We start from the raw sequence: 21,676 nt of genomic DNA, 5'->3' as shown, positions 1-21,676 counted from the left end.
GGGAATGGCTTGATGGAGGAAAGACATTCAGCAAAAGTGCATCTTGTGGGAGTAAACAATTCATTGATGAAAGGGGTCAGAGGTGGATGCCAGGAATCGTTCTGACAAGCAAATTGCAGTCCGATACAACACTGGTGCTCCAGCTAATGTCAGAACACACATCTGCTGGGCTATACCAAGTGCCATTATGTCTAAGAGAAACAGAAAGGTGAGACTACCCTGGGCAAAAGGGAACAAAAATTGGAAAAAGTAGAAAAACCACTGCCTGGTCAGGTGACTCCAGATTTCTGTTGCACCATGCTGGTGGGGGGAGGGAAGTTAGAATTTGGCCCAAGCAGCATAACTCGATGAACCCTTCCTGTCAGCTTGGTGGAGTAATGGTGTAGAATGACTTTTTATGCCACACCCTGGGTCCTCCGATACCTTTGGATGGATGCCACGGTTCTGTAGGCCAAAGGAAGTCCAACACGCTACTAGATGGGGTCTCTAATAAAGTGACCATTCAGTGCATTACAAGAGTAGTGACAGCAATGATGAGATTGTGGAGACTTTGTAGATCGGGTTGAAGATGGGGTCCATCCAATCTGATCTTCCCAAGCGTTTGACATGTTCCATTGCATTGTATTTACATTAAGATCCTATGCTGGCCTCATACATATCAGAAGAGGAAGGTGCGACATACAGCAAATGCCTAACTATTTCTAAATATGGCCATGTCCCACATATGGATCAATGAGGAAGTCATTAAAAGGGTTACAATTATTAACTGTCATTTGTATTTATTTCCTAATTGCACGCAATATGTTATATGAATATCACTTCTGCCCTGAAGTAACCGGCCCAGTGAAGAGGTTGTTACCCCTGCATGGAGGCTGCAATGTATTATACTGTCATTGCTGGTACGGACCAATTTATTTACACACATTAAACGATTGACTAAATGATTGATGGTGTATCCTCAGAATAGGCCATCAGATAGCTGATCGGTGGGGTTTGCCGTGTGGGATCCTAGCTGGCTGGAGTGACAGCGGTGCTCAGCTTGTTGAAGCCGCTTCAGCCCATACCAGGCACAGCGCCGTGCATTGTATAGTGGCCGTGTCCGGTAAAGCAGCACAATCCCATTCACTTGAATTGGACTGCGTTGTTCTCAGGCCATTTCACTGTTGAACGTGACAGCTGATCGTCAGGAATTCAGAGTGGTGGACCCCGGCTTGATCACCTATGTGATAGGTCATCAGTAGTTTAATCCTTCAAAAACCCCTTTAAGCCTTCCTGGAAAAGAATACACGAAGAGTGCGTTCACACATAGCAGAATTGTTGCAGATTTTCTGCAGGGAAGGATCCACGCCAAAATCCGCGTAGAAATCCACTGCATTGCTTGAACCAGGCCTTGGAATTTTTGTGTTATGGGAAAGTTTTTTGAAATGGTCATTTTTATCTGACTACCTTAGGGCTCGTTCACATTAGCATTATATAATTTAATTGTCCAATTCCATCCTAGGAACTAAACAACTGTAAAACCTAAATGTCGGCACATGCTAGACCCAAATGGCGCCTAACAGACCCTATTAAATGAAGTCCATCCGGATTTGTTATACAGGCTGGGATTTTACAGGATGAAACGGTGCAGCGTGCATTTTATCTAAATTTTATAGCCAGATTTCAAGGACTTGTCCCACTTCTGGCTGTTTTGCTGCAGGAAACTGAAGTTAATGGGACCTAGCCTGCAGTACCAACCTGGGCCACTGCACAATGTATGGAACTGTCTGCTTTCTGCAGCAAAACAGCTAGAAGTGGGATAATCCCTTTAACGGGGTTTAACCAAGATTACAAGTTGTCCCCTGCCCACAGGATTGGTGGTAACTTGGCGATTGAGAGGGGAGAGTGACAGAGGGGGACATGGGATCCCCATTGTGGTGAGACCCCCACTGATCAGCAAATTATCTCCTATCCACAGTTTAGGGGATGATGTGCAACCTTGGTACAACCCCTTTAACTAGGTTGTAAGCCCTTTTTACATGGAATGACTGTCAGGTACTTCAACCTCCCAGAGATGATCACTCCTGTGCAATGAAAGTGGAGCCGGACGGAGATCATTCTAGCCCGCTCACCTCCATTCACAGTGAACAGGTTGCCCTTGATAGATGAACGTCGGCCTGTTTACACGGAACGATGCAGCGGCGGACCAACAAGGATTTTATGGTCTGCATGACAGATCCGATCAGCGACTTTCACTGCATGCATTCACATTGCACAAGTATTAGATCGAGCTGAGCGATTTGCGTCATCATCTAATGAACGATTGGCCTGATCATCATGCCGTGTTAAAGGGGCTTCACACATTCCATGAAAGTCTATCAAACCAACTGAAGATCCAAGGTGTAGGAGGCCAATATGGGGAAAAGAAGGCCCGTTCTGGTGGCCTTTGGTAACTCATCCTCTTCTGCCCATTGTGTGTTTGAGGCCGCCCACCTCCATTCACAATAAACAGGCAGTCATTCATAAGTCGTTGACTGCCTGTTTACACAACCTGATCCATGCATGCAGAAAACTCAACAACGAACTCGTTCGCCGTTCAGCCGGGGCATGCACTTACACTGAATGATTCATCGGCCCGTGTAAAGGGGTTCTCACTGATGGAAACCTGGGTTGCCCCCAGTATTGTAAACACATCTCCATTGGAAAAACCTCTAATCATTACTGAGGGCATTTCCGTACAGCGATGTAATGGTACGTGAGCGATGGTTGCGTATTCTTCCTGTTCCATCGTCACCTACGGGAACAGACAAGGTAGGACCATAAGGTCTTCTCATCTTTGCGGTGTGCAGCGAGTTCCCGTTTGGCGTATTCGTGCTATTGAGGATCTCCGCTCTTATTGCTTAAATACGCCTTGTGTCTACAGTTGTTTACAAAGCGAGAGAGCAAATCTAAGCACTGTCTCCTTGTACTCAACAAACAGCACGGAGCAGAGACAACGTCGCAGCACTGTCACCGGCTATGTGTTTGTTTACGGCACAGAAGCCGCCGGCTTTGGATTACTTTGTAGATTCCCCCTCCTTTCCCCTCCATGCTTTTTTTTCTCGTTGTCTGACAAACCTATCATATTTTCTGTGTTTAGCAGACCATGAATTAACCTTCATACCAGTTACAGGGCTATTTAGTTCCTGCCGCTAGTAATCACCAAACTTTCGCTGTCTGTTGTGCCTTTCTCTAGCAACAAATTTCATCACCGCAGACTTGTCTGCAACATTACCGCCGTACAGATGGAAGCGTTGGGCCCAGGTAGACCGCTGCTGGGGGCTTCGGAAGCATTTAATTACCTGGAGATGACAATTTCCCAACACCTACACTGTATGCCCAGGAGTACTCCGCTCAAAAACATGATGGGGACATTGATGTTGCAGGCAACATAACGTTCACCACGGCTCCGGCAGACTCCTTCACGCCTGTCACATGTGCTCGGTGTGAACGCATCTATGAAGAGAATGAGATGCTAATGGCAGACCGGCCAATTCTGGAGGTCTCTGGGGAATGCATGGTGCTGGGCTGTGAGCACGGGTCCTTCTACAGCAGTGTTCCCCAACAGGTCATGTTTTCAGGATTTCCTGAGTGTTGCACAGGTGATGTAATTCTTGTCGGCGCCTCAGACATTGCCACAGGTGTTCTTACCATAGGTATCCTGAAAACATGACCTGTTTTTGGTCCCTGAGGACTGGAGTTGGGGACCCCTACTCTACAGGACGACGGGTCCTCATGCCACCCTCTAGGAGTTTCTGAGAGTTTCGTCAGTAGTCTGCTGGAGGTCATTTTTTAGGGCTTTGACTGTGTTCCTCCTGGTCCGGATGCTCAGTTGATGCTCTTCTATTGCTCCGTCCTGCTCTTCCAGTTTCTTACATGCTCTTGAGATGATACTCGAAGACACAGCAGACCTTCTTGAGACATCATATATGGATGTGCTATGCTGGAGGAGCAGGACTACCCGCACGACCCGACTGAGCTGCAGATAGCGCTAGCAGTGGCAAGGACCTTAGCAAAGCTAGAGAAGAATCAGCCAGGAAGAGGAAGGAGAGGAATGGTTTCCATTCCCCATTTGGGGGTATTTGGCTGTAGCCTCTTCAGTGCACCTACTGTCACTTTCATTTGCACCAAAGCCGATGCAATTGGTTCACAATTGCCTCTGTTTCCTAACAGTATTGTCCCTGGAGTGTGATCGACTTGGGGTTATACTGGGATGTTTAAGCGGGCCGGAGAGGTTTTTGAGCAGTGTATTTTACCCTGGAACTTGACATCCAAACCCATGGGTGGTGAGAAAGCAAGATTGCTCCCCATGCACCACCTGCCCCTCCGTGCCACTCAGCATGGTCTTTCCACCAAACCACTACTGATTGTAATATATGGAGAAAAGTCCAAGGCACCAGAAGTATCCAAAGAGACTTCCTTTCTTGGTACCTCTGGTGCCTTGGACTTTTCCCCAAGCCTATGGGCGGTTCATCTCTACTTACTCCGAGAAGGTTTCCTGTATATATAGAAACATGGCTGCCGGGACGTTTAGCGATAAGGCCTGACTCAGTCGATGTTCACCACAAAGGTGTTTGCTGGGGCAATATTGCCATTGTGTTCTTCTATATTTGGCCAGTATAGTACATATCATGAGAGGTCTCTCTCGATGCAAATGGACAGAAGTTAATAAAACCCAAGAATGACAGCCGTGTAACTTTAGAGGAGAGTGACTGCGCATGCGAGGTCATACCAACTACCAGGCCCAATCATCACAAGAAGGTACGTGTTGGGTACCAGAAGATGCAGCCTCGGGCTTTTAGATATCACTTAGTCACTCAGAACAGTTGTTTGCTTTGACACAGAGCGCTCATCGTTCATTACTTGTCCGCCAAGATATCGTTCATAGAGGGGATCTCAACTGTGACGTTATCAGACGACTTTTGATCAACCAGCGACTACTTTTTGGTAAGCTGAAACTAAGCAACGAGTCACTTATCACTCGTTGGTGGCAGTTTTTACACCCAACTATCATTTGAATTAACTCTTTGGAGCAATGATGCTGCCGACAGTCGTCCCGTGTGAAGACATCGGTCTATATTCCCATTTCCCGTCTTTCTCATAGGGCTGGTGAGCGCCATGATAGAAAATGATCCGGCAGACAATAGACAAACAGACAGCAGCAGAGAACTGCCACAGTTCCTAACTACACGGTATTATACAATATATATTTGAACATGTCATGATGTCAACAAGATGTTTCATGCAAATCAGTAGAAACACAAAAAGGATGTTTGCAAGTTGTGATACTTGCAGTTCCTGTTCAGCTGGAGCAATATTAGCATATAATATATCAAAATCTAAGCAGCCGTGTATCCACGAGGCTCGGCGGGCTTACGGAGACCCTGGAGTTGTGCTGTGCACCCCTCTAGCCTGTTAGGCTACAGAGAATAAAGCTGGGAGTCGTCGGCTCTGCACTTCAGTGGCCGAAAAACACAGTTCTTGCATCACATACATAGGAGGACATTCAATAAAGTGGCAGACACCAAGCAGCGCTGCAGCAGCAAATGGTCCTTTCTACTCGCTTCAGGTTGCCGACCCGCAGAGGAATACTATGCAGTATGGAGGACCACGGGCGGTGACAGAAAGCAATGCCTGACAGTGCAATCCATTGCTAAGACTGACCTGCTGTATAACTTTTACGGTACAGGACGCCCCCTACGAAGAAGTAATGAAAGCTCCGAAGTAATCATCGCTCCGTGTACAAGCAAACACACGACTATTGTTCATACCCTTCGGCGACTATCTGAATGATAGTCGCTCAGTGTAAGGTCTCTTTTACACAAGCGTTTATATCGCGGCAAAAAGTCGCGATCATCTGCAGCATGGGATTCCAATGCATTCAATCCAATGGACGCTTTTTAGCTGCGTCGAAGCATTGCGGCTGCGATAATAGGACATCGCGGCCGAACTCGCTGGACGATGTTTAGATGCATCCGGAAAAGATAGGTATTTTGGCAGTGATCAGCTTGCGGCTCCCATAGGCTTCTATGGGAGCTGCCGGCAAAGGGAGGGGGAAGGAGTTTAGCAGCGACTAGCCATTACAAGTAGTTATGCCGGCCGAAGGAATTCCAGGCTGTGACATCTATACGCCGAACCCGGCTGTGTGAATGGGCGAGAAAACGTGAGATTTAGCCACGACTTGGTTGCGTTTTTCTCCATTTCATACATTTTTTGATGTGATGCGGCTAGCTGAAAAGCGCATTGCTCGTGTGAAAGAGGCCTAAGGGTACCCCATGACTTTTAAGAGGGGCCTCTGCTCCTTGATGGCATTATCTTACCCAAGGAGACATATGACTGGGCTGACAAGTAGTAGAAGTCTATCCCCACCACAGTGCTGGCAGTTATGGGAAAGCCCTGCAGAGATCTGAGAGCAAACAGTTACAAAGTGTCCCACGAAGAACAACCTAGTTACAATCTAGTTAGCGAGTGTTCCATTAACCATTCATCACCCAGCTTCCTGCAACTTATTCATAGGAAGTAAGCTGGACTTCACTGACCCCACCGGAGGAAAGTGGGTCACCATATATTACCAGGCCAAACACTGCGCACAGCGTCTAGCAGGCTCTGTTTATTCAAAGACACACACACAGCATGACGCTGTCTCATTAAGGCAACTTATTGTTCCTCCTCCTCTACCGTAATGCTCTGAATAGAAGGCTCCTTGCAGCAAGTGCAGGCGCTCCGGCCCTTTAACACATGACAGACAAGTGGATCAGGTCTCACGGATCTTGTGCTGTTGTGTCTGACGCCTCCGGGTCATCACTAAAGGTGGCTGTACGTAGAACAACTATCGTCTGAAGTCACTTGAAAAAGTCTCTAAAGCGTACAAACGGCGGATGTTTGCGGACTTTTACACGGAGCAACTGAGGTTGACCTGTACAATTTTGCGGTCGCTAAACCAATGATTAGGAGACTTTACACGGCAACATATTGTTTGCCGACTAGTCCGGGAGCGCCAGCTTCTTCAGCAGGCGTGTATTTGGAATTTCGACCCTTCCCCAACGCACGCTCATTGGTTGCCGAGCCCATAAATATGTGAACGGTCTTCTGTTCCTTCGAAGAGCAGCAGGGAGAATCATGTGTTTATATGTTTTTGGTGGTAAGTGAACTCCAAACAAGCGCTTACCTCCCTGCATAGTTGTTGGCTAGTTGTTGAAAGACAACGATTACCTGTTTACACCCAAAGAGAACTAATCAACCAGCGACTCTGAAACAAGGCAATTCGTGAACTAATTCTCGCTGTCACCCGGTTGGTGGCGGTGTTAATGCAGAACATCGGCCTCTCACACTTGCTCTACGATCGGCTGCCTGTTTACTGTGAATGGAGGTGGACGCCCCGGAACAATCCCTGACCGCTCCGCCTCCAGCCAATGGGAATTGATCGCTCCTGTGGGAAGGCTCAGCAGCCATTATGGCTGGGACGGCTGTTGGGCACTTCTGCGCCCAACCGTTATCCCATATAAAAGGGCCCTTAGGTCTCTGGCCTATACAGTGCGATGAGTCACAGGTGTATCCTGGGAGATCCTACTGAGGTATACCTGAGATGTAGGACCATCTGAGGCATTGGTTTCCAATGTATTCGCTCAGATGGTTGGGTTTAGCCAACAATAATGGGGCTTACACGACCGAATATGGAGGCTGACTTTATACGCAAACGGAAAAGATAGGGCTTGCCCTATTTTTTTGGCCACTATACACTGGCGGCTCCCATAGGAGCTGCCGAAGAAGAGGGGGAGGGAGTTTAGCAGCGTCCCACAAGACAGGTGCCCCTATTTAGGCATTAGAAAGAATTCCGAGGATTTATGCCGACCAAGGGATTTCCGTGCTGCGGCGCATTTTTTCATGAATACACCCCAGCCGGCCGTATGAATAGGTGAGAAAACACCAATTTTAGTCACGTTTTTTTGGGGCGCGATGTGGCTGGCGTAAAGACGTATGGCCCGTGTGAATAGGGCCCTAACTCTTTCCACAGCCACCACGTCACTCTAAGTGGACTTAATTAGCCCCATTGTGAACTGATAAAATGTGACTTGTGTCTCGTCTTTAACTGGGCTTGTAACCTACAATAAAGGCCAACCCAGAAGGATTTCAGCCTAGCAGGGGGGGCCATTATTGTCTGAATGGCGCTGAAGGGAGATAAGCAGCGGCAATTATCACGAATTTTCTATATTATTTTGAGTCTCCGTTATCTAATAATCTTTAATTCTGTGTTTTCCAACCTCTTCTCCACAGGACATCGCTGAAGAGCAAAGAGACGCAGCTATGTATGTATAAATCAGTGGAATTTCCATACTAATTCCCCTAATAACTACACAAGTACGTTCTCCGCTGCACACGAGAGTCCTGGACAAATATACTTATCACCGCACCATTTTCTGATTACATCAAGTAGCCAGAATCAAAGTCTTACCAGAAATGTGTACTAAAGAGTAACAGAATACAAGTATAGCACGAGTATTGCTGCTGGGTACCATGTATTACTGCTTTCCAACAAGTCTACCCGGCTCGAAGATTGTTACATGCAGCGCTTCTTCTTCAGTCCAAAAGCCGGGCAGCTGAGCGGAAAGTAGACGGATCCCATCATAGTCAATGGGGTTCGTCCGGTGGGTTTGGTTCTGTCCAGAGACGGAACCGTTTGACTGCGGGGATTCCCAAATAGAGCAGGAAAGCAGATTCCCCATTGCAGGTGTGAGAGCACCTTTAGCGAGGCTGATTACTATAGTCCTCTGTTGCCTGTGCCTGGACTAACCATAAATTGACTAAAAACAACATAAGCAGTCATTATGGCCACTAGTCAAGATGTCAGTCTTCCTCCCCATTGAGAAAACTCCATCCCCAGATAGCAGACTGTAGCGTTATGTTCACGCGAGAGACTTTTGCCGCAAAATTGACACGATTACATGGCAAAACCGCGACCCATGGCTTTCAATGGGAATCTGATCTGTAGTTTACACGCGTGGATTTTTTTCCAAATGCGGGTTTTGAAATCCCCGCGTGTAAAAATATAGAAGTTCGAGAACGTTCACACGGCAGAATTCGCTGCAGAATTCGCCGCAGAATACAACCTCTAAAAATTGTGTCAAAATCAGAAATGGAAAATCGCATTTCCGCATCAAGTAGTGATGTGTCTGTTCTTGGCATGTAAATGCGATATTCTGCGTCGGGATCTTACCTGCAGATTCTGCCCGTTGACAGGGCTAAATCCGCGACAAAAACCATGGCTGCAATCTGCGGATTTTGACATAGTTTTGAAGGTGGAATTTATGCGGAAAATTCCATGGTGGATTCCGCCGTGTGAACATACCCCGCCATGTCCGTTCTCGGTGTGGATTCTGGGCTGGATCTGCCGTGGGAATTCCGTACGTGGATTTTTCCCATTAAAAAGGGCTAATGCTAATTCTTCAGATTCTTTCTGGGTCGCAGGAATCTGAACGACTATTGGCCTGTGTACAAGTGCCCTAAGACACTGCCAGAGTCCCCTAATGGTGGCTTATCTCCCTAGAGAACAAAAGGATCGGACATGTTGAAGTTCAACGTGCCCGAACCCCCAACATCTACCCAATGAAGGTCAGCTGAACATGTAACATCCAGCAGACCATTACATTGGTCAGCAGGTCCTGCAGACTTGGGGGGGGGGGGGTTGTTTGGCTGACTTTAGTCTAATGCAGGGGTGTACAACCTTTTCCAGTCCGAGGGCCACAGTGTTATATTGAGCCACGCCCAAGACACGCAATAAAACTATGGGGTATTGCCATCTGAGAAACTTATGGTGTATCAATAGTATGTGCCATAGATATTTGATAGGTTCTGGTTCCACCAGTTGAGGCTCCCTTGACCTGCAATCAGAGCGGAGACCACCATGCATACCCGTGGCACTCTTCACTGTAGATTACACCTAGCACTTCCCAACTCCTCACCTACTCCTTTCTGGGGTGCCAACAGGGGTCAAAAGACCCTATTCGCATTGTATATGGGGCACTCAGAGAGGTCTGCATCGTGCGCCATTACTGCTCTCGAGCTGTGTGCCATGTCTCTTCTATCGGACGAACATGGAAACTACATGTGAACAGCTGCAAGCAAACAAGCATTTCCGTATCCAAATGGCGTCGCGCCACATGTGGCTTCCGGGCTGCAGGTTGTGCACCCCTGGTCTAATGTATGTGGTCTCATTGAGTTATATCGGTCACCGGTAGAAAGCTGGCTGGAGTTGGCAGAGAATACACCAATTGGTAAGTTAGCAGGAAAAGTGGCGGAGAACTTCAGTCCTATGGCAGAGTCAGCGGAGGAACCCTGCGACGGCTAGCGGGGCAGAGGCAAGTAACTAGGATCCTGGGCAATGAATAGTAAGAATCTGGGCGCAGCTATTCACATTGGCAGGCGCGATGCCCTAATGTGACCTGCAGTGCGCTCTCCCTGTGTTCCTATTTCAAGGCCGCTGCCTGGAGCTGCAGACAATGATTGGGGAGGGCTTTGAAGTCAGAATAGAAGCCGAAAGCTAAACAAGCAGGAGGGGTGAATCCTGGAGGGGTTTAATAAGTGGGAGGGGATGGACGTATAGATTTTAGAATATATATCATACACATATACTGTATACATAGACATATATATACGTGTATTAAACACACATTTGCAAGAAGCCTTAGCTTGTTTTCTTCAGTCTCTCGTTGTGCCCGTTTATAGTTTGCAGCTCCTGTGTATTTAATGCATGAAGTGTCAGGCTAATGTTTGCACAAACCACGTGGAGTTTTCCACGAACTGCTTTTCTATAGCATGCTGGCGTGTCATCGCGCTTCTTCCAAGTACAGCCTGCCGCACTCCTCTCCATGCGGACTACATGAACTCCATTTATATGGAAGCAGTTTGATGTATAAAAGCAGTTGTTGGGGAACGGGTGACAGTTTGGCATTAAAATGTGAAGACACAAAGCAAGCCCGACCGATGCAAGGGCGGCAGACAAGCTGGGAGATCTGGATGCTCCTCCTGTGCAGGGAGGATGATGGATGGCTTGCAATGGCCTGCAAGCCCTAAGTGTGTTACATCACATCCACCGCTGGTCCATCCGTAACCCAGGACAGTAACCAGACCTAAGGAAACTGAGGGTAGTAGAGTGTTTACCCATCTCACACTTGGAGGCTGGCACTGCACCTACTAAACAGGTCTACTGATATCCTATTTTCCAATTATCATAAATTCTGCTTAAAGGGGTTGTGCAATGTTTAAAAGTTAGCCCCTGTTTATAGGATAGCGGACACTTTCAGATCAATAGGGATCTGACTGTTGGGATCCCACTGATCCTGAGAAAGGGGCTCCGATTCATCCTGAAGTGATGGCAGTGGTGGTTACACATATGGACTGCTGCTCTATTCATTTCAATGGGCCCGGTGGGGATAGAGGAGTTCAAGTGCTCAGTTGTGTCCAGCAATGAATGCAGCAGTGGACATGTATGATCACAGCTACCCTCATTTCAGGACATGATGGAGTTCCATTTTCAGGATTGGTGAGGGTCCCAATGAACAGAGCCCCACCAATTGGAAAGTTATCCTCTATACCGTGGATAACGTTCAAACATGATACAACCCCTTTAAGCAAAACCTAAAGCGACCCTACGGTTTTCGGAGAAAGATCTGTCTTAGGACCAGAGGGGGTGTATATTGCCTGCAGTTGTTCTCCTCTGCCATTCCCCCACTCCACCGATTCCAGTTCCCATTTTCGGCCATCCAAGATGGCTGATGAAGTCTTTAGACTACCTAATCCCTCACAGTTCGACTAGCAATGCTCTCCTGTATATCTGTTCTCTGACTGGTCAGAGCTGCTCAGGTGATCAGTAGTGTTGCTTGTCAGGTTCGGCCTGGCGACAAAATCAGGCTAATTTTTGCTAAATTGGACTGGATCATCCCAATCTGATTTTTAGCAAAAATCGCTAAAATATTGTCCCTGTGCTTTGAGCCGATCGGACAGATGTGTTGGTGGTGCTGCTGCCCTGCAGTGCTGGGGTTCTGGGTTTGAATCTGACCTTGATGGGGATTTGAACTGGGCACCCCACTACTGCAAGGCAGCAGTGCCAACCCCTGGACCGCCACCGCTGCCTTCAGTGGCCAAATTAGTAAACCCGATTTTGACTCCAATTGATTTTAATGGGAGTCGGAACTGGGATTCCAGATTCAAAATTATTTTTTAAAATCAGGTCAGTCACTCCTGACCCAATTATTTCAATAATCACTCCCCACTAGTGATCATCTCCGGCCAATCAGACCACAGTGCACAGTGTGGACAGCTGAAGATGGGGTTTGGAGCTGGGGGATTGAAGGGGCAGCTGATAAGAACAAGTGCAGGCAATATACCCCCTTCTATCCCGGGGCAGAATCTTGCCCTGAAACCAGAGGGTTGCTTTAATATATTGCTACGGATGACACAGTTTACAACCACATCATATAATGAACTCAGAATACACGGATTTGGACAAAATGCATTTGCAATGGTAAAAGACGACCTGCCATTATTTCTGACATGTTTGTTTTAGTTAAAGGGACCCTCCGGTCCTGGAGAAACAAAGATGGCCGCACCGCTTCTCTGGTGTCATTAGTATGCATCATCAGTCTAAGACACCTCAGCTGCTTTGATTGGTCAGTGCTGCCCACATGAGCAGTCCTGGCCAATGAGATCAGCATGTGGTGTCTTAGACTACCGATGTGTATGTGCATCAGCTGGGCAAAGAAGCAGTTTGGCCCTCTTCGTTTCTCCGGGCTCGGAGGGTCGCTTTAATAATTGCTTTCCTTATAAGAATTCTGGAGGGTCTTTTCTTAGAACTCCGTGTAATGCATGAAGAAATTGACAAGTGGGTGTTCATATGCGTGCGCAACAAATCCTCGCCTTGATTTAGGAGGCTGTTTAGCCTAATGAGGTCAGATGTGCTTTTTTTCCTGTGGCTTTGCGCTGTATTTCGGGTATTCCCTTGTGTATTTACGCACTCCCATAGACTACTATGGGGCCCTTTGGTGTGCAAATGTGTACAAAAAAAAGAGAGAAATGTGTGCGCAAAAAAGCAAAATGTGAATGAACCCTTTAAAATCAATAGGTTTTATTCTCTGCGTATTGCATGCGCAAATTTTGCGTGTACAAATGCGTTTGTGTGAATGAGCCCTTAGTGCGGATTTTGTCGTGTTTTATCGCGTTCTGTGGAACATCTTGCATTTTTTTCACGCAGACTTTAATTGTGGAATACAATGTAAAGAGAAAAGAAGTGGTCAGCCCGCCTCCTCTATAACGGGAAAATCCAGAGTCATGCCTGCATCTAGGGCATTAGACACAGCCGTAAGGCCCAATGCCCACGGACGGATTATCACTGCGGAATTTGCAGTCAGACACCCACCGTCCATAGACATGCCACGTTAAAGGATTCTCCCCTGCCCACGAGTGGAAGTCAAATGCGATTTTCCGCTTGCAGGGGAGAATCGCAGCATGCTCTTATTTGCACGTAAAATTGTAGTCAATGGAAGCCATCCATCCCGCGATATTTCCGCTGCGAACACAGCACCAATGCGTCATGTGATGCACTGCGCATGCGCGCCCGCCGAGACTCTCGCAACGGATCAGAGAGGTGAGTATAGGGTCTTTGGGGGGCTCTGGGTCCAATCCGCTGCAAGATTTTGCATTCGGAATCCGACCCAGCCGTGGGCATGAGGCCTAAGTCCTGAACGGCAATTGTAGACATCAAACACGATAAAGTGTCAGCTCTACGTACAAAATAGGCTTTATTTCCTTTATAGACAGGACATGACATGACACAGAAGATGCGTTTCTACCGACAAGCTGTCACACATGATCAAGACTGGTTGTCGGTAGAGAAGCGTCTTCTGTGCTATGTCATGTCCTGTCTATAAAGGAAATACAGCCCATTTTGTACGTAGAGCTGACACTTTGTTGTGTTTGATGTCCTTAGTTGTGGAATAACATCTCCTGCATGAATGAAATCTGCGACAACGATTCCGCAGGACGTCCTTAGTTCTATAGCAGAAGCTTTTCCGCTGCAGAATCTAATCTTACGGTTTTGAAGTAAAACGCACGGATTTTAACAGGTGTGGAATTGAAGCCCCACGGGGATAACATGATACAGGAGTGTCCATGTGGACTAATTCCGCCCCGTGTGAACGGTCCCTGACAGGACAACAAGCTGCGGTGGTCACAACACTTGTCGCACTGTGACTGCATACAGGGAACAAATCATTACTGGAATTACTGACTTCCAAAACCGGTAAGCGGTGCTCGAATGTGAGGAGGGTTCCCCAAATCACTACCCTGTCCAGGGGGCAACCTGGGTCCGGTCCTGCCAGTCCCAAGTTGTCATTCCTGTGTTTAACCACGAGGCAGTAAGTGGTTACGATGGAGCAATTATGCAGGACCAAGAGCGGCGGGTCTTACCTTGTATAGAGACGCCCCAAACCTATTCTCTGCTGCAGCCTTCACTTCATCCTATGTGAAATAAACGAGAAAAGAAAGAAATGCTTTATCCGCACATATTGGCAATGACCAACAGAGGTTTGTAAGTTGTAGTCAGGGTGACTCAAAAAGAATGGCGCAAGAGTAAAGCGGATTTCTTCATACATGACTTGACATCCAACAGCCGGAATGACATGAAATGATAGAAGACTCTTCCAGTTTGTAATGCACCTTACAGAGGTTTATATGGGCGCCGTTGGTGGCACAACAGATGCCACGCTGGTAGTCCAGTTCTGCCCAGACACATCCCGGCATATCTTCTGTTATCGGTTGCACTGCGGCGTAGATGCGTTATTTTAGGTCATCTGGGGTCACCAATATGGAACATCTGTGAGGTGCAACAAAATCTGGAAGAGTTCTTCTATCTTTTCAGGTCATTCTGCCGTTATAGGTCTGAAGCAATCCGCTTTACTCCTGCACCATCCTTTCTGAATCCCCCCGTATATACAGCGGCACGTGGAGAGCAGCGGCGTCTATATTCTGTCTATTCAGCAGCTGTACGCAAGACTCCGAATGTAACAGGTGTCAAGTGATTATTACAGGAGGGGCACAGGTGCCAGAGCGTATGGCAGATGTATACAGAGGAGAGGAAGAACAAGTGCTGCTTGCTATCATGCGGGACATCAGGACTTGATTCAGTGTGTAGGAGTATGGCTGTACGGAGGAAGCATGTGCGAGACAGATCCACACGGGGATCCCGGGGCCAAGCAGCTGGGAATCAACATGTGTGCGCCGGCCATGTATGATCGCATACATAACAGGCCAGGCACTTAAAGTGGCGGATTAACTGGACACATTTCTTAATATTCAGAATTGATTTCATTTCGTGCGATGCATTGTGTCCCGGGGACCTTCAATACTGGACGGAAGTACACACTTCTGCGTCCCAATGTTATCCCTATGGGGCTTGAATCCCGCACTTGTTAAAATCCGCGCATCTTTACTTAAAAACCGCAAGATTACATTCCGCTGTGGAAAAGGACGCCTTGCGCAATTGTTGTCGTGGATCTCTAAGATGTAGAAGACGTAATTCAAGTCTGCGGATTAAAAACACAAGAAATTCCGCCGTGAAAGATGCAATAAAATCCGCACTAATTAACAAAATCCGGATTGGCGCTGCGTCCTCTAGGTCCCCTGGAGGAACATCTCTGACCTCATTGAGTCGTGATGTCACCGGCACAGTTGATAAAGCCTCTTTCTATTCATCCCCAGCACTTTTTACACTCAGGAAGAGGCCATTGAATTATTTACCGCCATATGTTCCAGAGATCTGACAGAGGAAAACTTTTAGCTCAGAGGAAAGGAAGGAGAAAGGAGGGGGGGGGGGGGCGCTACTAAATTTATAGCATCAAGTTTGGTGTAAATTGTGAATCATTAGCTAATCCGAACCCTTATCCTTTCAGAACGGATCCCTTGAACTATGTGATCCACAAGTATCATTCTTTTTTAACGGAGCGGATCTAAGGACGAGAAATCTGCCTGAGTGTTCAAAGTCACCCCGTCCCCTGCTGCCACGCAGGAACAGAAGGAAGAGGATTAAAAATTCTCTTTCTGCCGCCCTTACTCCTCTTTGTTTTCACTTATTTAGAGCTGGAAGAGCACGTCTCAGTCCGTAGACTGCCCCTCAGGGGTGAGGGCGAAGGATTACACAACCTCCTACTGTCCCAGACACGGCAAGGGGCACGAGCCACTAGTCACAGCCATATAGTTAGTGACATGACTTTAGCGTGTGCACCGTGGAATGCCGTACATCCAGGCGGTATCTTTTTAGAATAGCTATTTTTTTTTTTTTTTACTTTATTGAAGTGATATCAATGAAAAAAAAAGTAAAATTCTGCACGCCATTTTTTCTCCAGACTTTCCCAGTGCCGATATAACACCGCTAACACATCTCACGGAAGCCGATTACTGCATTAATGAGTCATGACTCGGCGTGGCTACGCTATTTGTGTAGAACAGCCGCTGTTCAAAGTCAATGGCAGAGTCCGTGCTATGCAATTAGGGTACCGCGCCATTCTTCAAGGATGGCAATACCATATTTGTACACCAAGTGCCTGATATATCATTTCCACACATTTTAATGTCACAGACCTATAAACCCAGATGACCTAGGCTGGGTCCGCACCGGGCTGATTACCAGCGGAATGTCCGCAGCGGGCAGATCAGCCGTGGGAAGCCGGCCTCCAAATCCGCACTATTTGGTGCAGGTTTTGAAGCGGGTTTCATCACATATACCTGTGCGCAATTCAGACCCTCACTGAGAGGTCCCTTCCAACCATTCTAGGATTCTATGATTTTATGATTCTATGACTAATAAACAAATGTTTGCTGGTCGCCATGTTTATACGGAACAGCGGTCATTTACAGTCACTCCATCAAGCGACTATACGGACAATAGTTGTCCCAACCTTGTGGCTTGACCCATAGGATGGAGAAGTTTGGGCGCTATTCTGGTTTCTAACAATTCTATCAGTTTATGTCTTGGGACTTAAGAGTGAAATCTGTCTCTGCTTATCTCCCAAAGGACCAATACAGTGAAATCGCCGCCGCAAGTCAGGACCCCGCCATTACTACAAAGACAAAAGTAATAGTTGTACCAGTGGAGTAATCCCTGGATTAGAAATCCCTCAGCCATCAGATTTATATGTTGTGGTGGTGATTGGCTCAGAGTTCTGGGGCTGAATAGTGAGATTTGTGTACACCTTGTAGATAGTCTATGGTAGACGGACTGTAATCAGGGCTTGTACCCGCTGGAATATGATCCTCAATGATATCATGGAAAGCATCATTATGTGTGGAATGCTTGTGTATAATTCTAGGTCCATCATTATCCCAATATGGGTTTAGTTGCTCCTATTTTCTGTACATAGATTTCTATATTGAGGACTAATGAGGATAATCAGAGAGTAATACTGTATGAGGCAGCTTAGTAATGGCGGACAGTACACTGAACATATGATTGAACTTAAAGCAACTCTCCAGTCCTGGGATGAAATTTGTCCATGGACCGGAGGGGGGAATTGTGATGCCTGGTGCTGTCCTTTCTCCGGGTTCAGCCGCCGATCCACTTGTTCCTAGGGTCGCACTTCATTCGTCCAAGATGACCACAGCGATTCTCAGACTACCTGATGCACACTGACATTGCATGCTGCCCTGATTGGCCATCAGTGCTCACAGGAGCAGCACTGGCCAATCAGAAAGCAGCATGCAGTGTCTGACTATTGCCACAGAGTGTGTCTCAAGAAGTGAAAGGAACGTTGTGGTCATCTTGGAACACCACAGAGGGGCCACAGGAATCAGAGGATTGACTGATGAACTGGGAGAAAAGATGGCACAGGATAATATAACTCCCTCCCCTCTGGGCAGATTTTGTCCGCAGCACCAGGGGGTTACTTTAGAGGGGCTGTACGACAATTAACTTTTATCACCTACTCATAGGATAGATGATCAAGTCTGATCAGTTGGGGTCTTACTTGCGAGAACCCCACCGATCCAGAGAACCGTGTTCCCATCTTCTCTTTACTGCAGGGATACTTCTCCCACCCGCACCCCAATGTCTCACTGAATGCAATGATGGCCGTGAATGCGCTGCTCCATTCATTTCAGTACGGCTGATGTAAATAGCCAAGCTTGTACTTCTCCAGCAGTCCCACTGAAATGAATGGAGAGGCATCGTGCATGCACACCCAATGCTCCATTCAATCTCCTTCTCATCACGGGGGTTACAGTAAGCCCACAGTGAGGAGGATGGAGGAAGAGAGACCCTTGTTCTTAGGATTGGTGGGGGTCTCAGCGGTGAGACCCCTACCGATCAGACTGTTATCACTTGTCTTATGGATAGGTAATAAAATTTTAAGGGGTTGTCGGAGTCTATTTTTTAAATGGCAGGGTATTCTCTAAAATAATAAAAGAATAGATACTACTTCCCTCTCTACGCACCCCTTGAAGCCGTGAAGCAGCTCAGTGAATCTCCCGCTTTTAGTGCTGGCTGGAAGTCAGGTGACCACTGCTGCCAATCAAAGGCCGCAACATCCCATCCTCCTTGAATCATGGCGCCCAGGATGTGAGCACTGATGCCAGGAGAACGGGAGGCGATGCTGCGGCCTCTGATTGGCCACAGCTGTCACCTGACTTCTTCGCAGTGCTGACTGAGGAAGATTCACAAAGCCGTTCCATTACTTCCACAGGGGAGGAGAGAGGTAAGTAGTAAAGTAGTATCTATTCTTTTGCTATTTTAAAGCATGCCCTGCCAATATATTATATATATTTGGACAATTCCTGTAATTCTAGACAGTATGCATGAGGTGTGGTAAAAAAAAACAAGCAACTTGATGCAATTTTTGACCTGGCTGTATTGTTTACTACAACCACATGGAAAAACCATGGCAAAACTATATGTGGTCTTTCAGGTGCATTTTTTTTAGACACATTTCAAAAAAATGTTAGCTAAAAAGAGCAAAAAAAGGGAAAAAACAAAACTATTTCAAAACTACAAAACCACCAGATCTGGTTTTATGGCGATTTGCATCCTTCTTCATAGGGATTTAAAGATGTTGAATCTAATATCAGTTTCTCGTAAACGCACATAGTTAGGCGGGGTTCACTCTTGCGCTAGAACTTCCGGCCGGAGGTGCCGTCGCAGATCTAGAACAAACTACTGCTTTTTATTTTTGGCTAAAAGCCGGGCAGTTGAGCGGAAAGCGAATGGATCCCATTATAGTCAATGAGGTCCGTTTGGTGCTATTCGGTTCCTTCATAAGCCTGAGCCATCTCCCAGGGCATTCCTCTTTCCTGCTCCCCGAACAAAGCAAGAAAGTGTAACCCCCACCGCCGATGTGAAACCACCCTAATTCATGTAGACTGTTTTCACTTAGCATTTTTCACTATGTCCCTGTTTTCCTTCGGAATCACCTAAAACTACATTTCGACGGAACCACAGGTTTGTCCACTTTAGTCTCTGTTTGCTCGGCTTCTGTTCCTTTTTGGCATCTTGGGAGAATAGAAAAGTGTAGAGTTGACGGACAGCAATTGCATAGAGATGCGGTTTTGGAGCGACCAGTGTCAGTAAGCAGCTGGAAAGCCGAAGCATCTCAGAGAAAGGTGCAGAAATGTAGGGGAGAGGCAGGCAGCTCGCAAAGAAGGGAGACTTGTGGACTGGAGAACTTCCCTTCCCGCTGGTGTCTGGTAATACACCCAATGTCCAGACCAGGAGGAGGCGTTGGTTCAGGACACACACGACTGCCGCTCACCGGATTTTAGAAACCTTTTAGCACATGGTTATTTTCTCTTCCCTTCAGAGGTGCACATTTGTTTTGTCAGATTTTTGTTTCCCCTCGTGTGTCTTTCAGCTGTGGCTTATCAGTGATGCAAGTAGAATAACGCCAATTTACTGAGAATGCGTAATCCTAAAATCAGATTGGGGGATTTTATGAGGCAATATGACCTTGCATATGTCTCCATTAAAGCTATAGAAACCTGTTCTTGTATGCTGTGTTCCCAGTACATATTTAGACAGATAACACTAATTGCACTTGACATGTCCTCTTAAGGATGGACTCCCTCCTCCTCCCCCCGCCGCTCCTCACAGCCCTCTCCTTGCAGAACGGCAATGAGTGAGATCTGCATTCCCTGACAATACACACTCCATCAGCACATAGCGTTACCAGTGACACTACACACATACACTCCATCACCGCCTGTCACAGCACACAACTACACAGTACATCTCAACATACATTACACAGACCCTTCTAGAGGGAGCCAATTCGGAGAAAACTAACACTTCTGTCAATTTCATGGGCAGCTCTAAGGACTTGCACTTCGCAATACGTTATTCTGTATTCATTCGGTACCATCCGGAGTGCAAAGTAAAATGTTTTAGACTGTAGTAGAGATCCCTTCATATTTTACTAACTAGTGTAACTGTATTTACTGTCACATTGAAAAAGTAGTCTATTCTGCAGGCAGGATGCTATAGAGCTGGAGGAGCCGAGCTGATTGATATATAGTTTTGTGGGAAAAGATTCAATAGAACTTGTGATTTAGTCATTTATATCTCTGCACATTCTGAGCTTAGGAGTCCAGTGGGCGGTGCCATCAGTGATTGGTAGGTATTTATATATGCACAGTCCTACACAGCTTTCAGTCACTGATAGCACCGCCCACTGGACTCCTACTCTCAGAATGAGCAGAGATACAAATGACTAAAACACGAGTTCTACTGAATGTTTCCCCATAAAACTATATATCAGTCAGCTCATTTCCTCCTGCTCTATAACATCCTGCCTGCAGAATGGACTGCATTTTCAACTTGACAGGCCCCCTTTAATGGCATAAAAAGCGATTTTCGCAGTAGCTCAAAGGTAGGTAGCCTGTGCATAACCGAAATAATCTACAGTTCCTATCATGTCCTGCCAGAAACTAGAACTTGTAAGATCTGTGGGGAATTGAAGGACTGTCAACCATCACTAATGGGAGAGTCACAGGTTGGAGACCACTGCTATAGACTTACCACTTGTGTGAGGGCCCTTTTACACGGAACGATTATCGTTCAGGCAAATCGCTGGATCGCGCAAAACGGAACGATAATCGTTCGGCGTAAACACAGCCAACAATTAAATAACGAACAAGGATTCATTCACTTATGCTTTGTCATTCAGTCTATGAAGACATATAAATCAAATGACAGTCGGCCGGTGTGAACAGGCAGTTGTTCATCTACGAACGACTGCCTGTTTACTCTGAATGGAGGTGGCTGGAAGAGATCTCTGCCACACTTTGCCTCCATTCAGTAAGTATAGGCACATGAGTGATCATTTTTGGGACGACTGTCGCGCTTGCCGGCTGTTTCATGTAAACGTACCCTTGGGCATGCTCATAAGGGGAGACCGTGTGACGGATCCAATATAAATGGATGATGAACGGAAGAAACGGACAGCAAGTTTCCCGTTTTTTTAATGGAATCTCTGAAACCGAAACGTTACTATTCATTCATCTTCCGTGAGTAGCGGAACATGAACGCAGATGTGAATGAGCCCTTAAAGTGACGGCAATCACCGTAATAGCGGCATACAGACCCCGCACTGCAGTTACTAAGGCATGGAAGAAAAAAAAAAAAGAC

General features: G+C 46.8%; 1 protein-coding gene across 1 annotated transcript in view; it reads right to left on the bottom strand.

The window, feature by feature from the left end:
- The window catches only part of CASZ1 (castor zinc finger 1), a 257,347-nt gene that overhangs the window by 68,364 nt on the left and 167,307 nt on the right, over positions 1 to 21,676 (bottom strand). Inside the window, exon 4 of the mRNA XM_066606565.1 lies at positions 14,479 to 14,529. The gene's annotated coding sequence lies outside the window, so the exon portion shown is untranslated. The remainder of the gene's footprint in view (positions 1 to 14,478; positions 14,530 to 21,676) is intronic.

The sequence above is a fragment of the Eleutherodactylus coqui genome, chromosome 6 (assembly GCF_035609145.1).
Source record: "Eleutherodactylus coqui strain aEleCoq1 chromosome 6, aEleCoq1.hap1, whole genome shotgun sequence".
Lineage (NCBI taxonomy): Eukaryota > Metazoa > Chordata > Amphibia > Anura > Eleutherodactylidae > Eleutherodactylus > Eleutherodactylus coqui.
This window is presented reverse-complemented; position numbering and strand designations above follow the sequence as displayed.